Source organism: Anastrepha ludens, chromosome X, assembly GCF_028408465.1.
Source record: "Anastrepha ludens isolate Willacy chromosome X, idAnaLude1.1, whole genome shotgun sequence".
NCBI lineage: Eukaryota > Metazoa > Arthropoda > Insecta > Diptera > Tephritidae > Anastrepha > Anastrepha ludens.
In genome coordinates this window covers 3,109,814-3,112,985 of record NC_071503.1, presented here as the reverse complement: position 1 = coordinate 3,112,985, position 3,172 = coordinate 3,109,814, and the positions used below count along the sequence as shown (strand labels likewise).

The following is a 3,172-nucleotide window of genomic DNA, read 5'->3' as shown; positions in this document are numbered from 1 at the left end:
GGAGAGAAACTGAAGTTGACATTTTTTGTGGGCACATGACGCCACGACAAATTCTGGGTCCACTCTTGGATCTCGGACACTCTATTTGCGACGAAAGTTTGCAACGACGATGGATGCGTTTTAATCCAATGCAGAACTATTTCGGAGTCTGTCCAGAAAACTGTTTGTTCTATTGGTCGACTCAACATTGGTGAAATTCTTGACCATAATTTGGCAAGAAGATGGGCTGCCGAGAGCTCTAAACGCGGAAGAGATTTAGTCTTCAGCGGAGCTACTCTAGACTTTGAAGTAAGCAGCGTGCATTTCGTACCACTAGCGGATTGGCTACGTATATATACGCAGCAGCCATACGCTCTTATTGAAGCGTCGGAAAAGCCATGAATTTGGCAGCTGGCACTCGACTCTGTATTTACATACCGAGGAATGCTAATTGATGGAAGCTGCAACAAATTGGCTTAAAAATTTTGCCAGCTAGTGTCAAGCCGCAATGGAATCGACTCATCCCAGTCTAGCTTTTGAATCCAAAGCTCTTGTAATAAGATTTTAGCTTTGGTAACTAGCGGGGCTAATAAACCAAGAGGGTCAAAGAGGCGAGCGGAAACTGATAAAATATTACGTTTAGTTGCTCGCAGCTCGCTAAAATTATCTTCCAGAATGAAGCGAAAAATGTCATCTTTCGGCTGCCAGTGGATTCCCAGCGTTTTGGTGGAGTCGGTATCGCTGAGCTGCAATAATTTTTGGAGACTCTCACTATTCGATGAGCTTGTATGATTGGAAAACCACTTTGCTAATTTCAGGCCTGCCGATTCTAAAATTGTATTTACTTCCTGTTGTATCTGGGTGAGGCTTTCTATGCTGTCGGATCCTGTTAATAGGTCGTCGACGTAAAATTCATTCCGAATGACTTTGGAACCGAGTGGATATTTGGCTTTATTTTTGTCGCTTAGCATTTGCAGACACCGTGTGGCGAGAAATAGTGCAGGCGCTGTGCCGTATGTTACGGTGTTTAATCGAAAAATTTGCAAATGCTCCGATGGATCCTGTCTCCACACTCATGATTCAATTATAGAAGGTTAGGTAAGTAAACAGCTTTCTCGCTCCCTCTTGACATATCGGCTCCCTTATTTGAAAACGTGTTGCTTCTTTACAAAAAAAAGTACCTATTTCACAAAAAAATTTTTGAATTGTAGTAAAAACTAAACTTTTGGTGCAAATTATTTGGTCGGCAACACCGTTTTCACTTTGACGCTTTGCTTTGTTATTATTCGTTGAAAATCTTTTATCTGTTTGTAAACATTCAAGTAAGTATAATAATAAAAGCTAATTATTTTGTAAATTAATGTCATTTTTCACTATTTAGGTCGATTATGTCTTACATATGGTGATAGTCGATTACTTGGAGTCGGCTTTCTGCTGCAGAAAACCACCGGTTTGTGAATTTTCATACATGTAAGTCCAGATCAGACATTTGTAAAAATTCTTATTAAACTTTTTCATTCATAGGTTTTTATAGCAGCGTTTTTGCAAATATAACAGAGACCACCTTACATACAATACATAAACTACAGTTAGTAAGTTCTTTTAGAATATTTGCTAATAAATTGTAATAAATAAAAAGTTTTTATTTGTAGGACTTCACAGACGAGCAATTGCTGCGGAAGGTGTGTGTTGAAGAGCTAGGTGGCCCAACTATTGTGGTTTTTAGAAACGAAAGCACGTATGCGCGTATTTCTACCATTGTCTCATGTGGTGTTACGGACAATTTCATAGGAGACATGGAGCGTGTTGTGTATGATGGTGCAAATACCTGTTTAACATATGACGGTCATTATGTGCCTAGTACTGCTACCTCTGAAATCAATTTGACTTCCGAACTGGCTGTCCACGTCGATACCTTACCCCGTCTAGAACAATATGCTGTACGTAGATGTATGCGCAACACCTACACGAGCAAGTCCTCGCGCTTTAAGTCTACAATTACAGATAAGTTGTAATGATATATTTGTGAGTTATTTTTAAGTTTTTGGTTTACAGGTTTTTGATTTCTGCCTGAAGTAAGTGCAGCGTTCCAACACCTATACGAGCAAGTGCACCCACATTCCTCATATTTCCACTCCGATTCATTACTGAGACACGTGGTATTGATATACGTAAATTTACAAACCATCACAATTACTAAAAGTGGATTATATTACCAATATGTAAAATTTTTCGATGTATTAGTTTTAGTCTATATTAATACATTTTCCTATTAATATTAGGGACGCAAAGTATATTAAGGTAGACAAATTTTAAACTATAAACTAGTAAATTTGTAATTTTCAATTTTTTTCTTATATTTAGAAATGATCGACTGAACTTCTGCTTTCGCAATGTCTTTACGGTAACATACTACATGTATCTACATGTATTGTTATGCATATTGTTATATATATATATATTATATATAATTGGCGCGTACACCCTTTTTGGGTGTTTGGCCGAGCTCTTCCTCCTATTTGTGGCGTGCGTCTTGATGTTATTCCACAAATGGAGGGACCTACAGTTTCAAGCCGACTCCGAACGGCAGAAAAAAAAAACACATACATAAGTAACATCACATAGTTCTGCGTGCTCTTGTGTTAGATAAACATCGAAAATATTCTAAATAAATATTACATTTGTTTAAAGAAAAAACTATAATTTTTCTGTCGTTTTGTTTTAATGTAGATTAAATAACCAATATACTTGTTTTTCTCTTAGTACAGGACTAATTAGTTACTTTACGTACTTTTTTACTACCTTTAGGCAAGAAGGGGAAAACATTTTTCCCTTTTTCCCATCCTTCGTAAATGCAGCCCTAAAATAAGGGAGTGTCAAAGCGCCCTTGTCACTACTTACCTAACCTTCTATAATTGAATCATGTCCACACTATGAGCTGGAAGTTCCTGTCGTCTTCGTGCACCAATATTTGACGATACATCTTCGTGATGTCGGCAGTCATGGCATATTTGTGCAATCGGAAGCGAAGGAGGGTCGAAAAAAGCTCCACTTGAACGATCGGCCCGACCATCAAGGTTTCATTCAACGCAACTTGTGTTGATGTGCGACTCGAAGCATCAAAAACTACGCGCAACTTGGTAGTTGTGCTCTGCGGTCTTAACACACACTGGTGCGGAATGAAATAGTGCGG

General features: G+C 38.3%; 1 long non-coding RNA gene across 1 annotated transcript; it reads left to right on the top strand.

The window, feature by feature from the left end:
* Nucleotides 1–1,360: 1,360 nt before the first annotated feature.
* LOC128869261 (uncharacterized) lies at nt 1,361–2,684 on the top strand. Its single transcript, XR_008455247.1, has 4 exons — nt 1,361–1,449; nt 1,504–1,571; nt 1,632–2,280; nt 2,344–2,684. It is a non-coding gene; the product is annotated as an uncharacterized LOC128869261 (long non-coding RNA).
* Nucleotides 2,685–3,172: the final 488 nt, after the last annotated feature.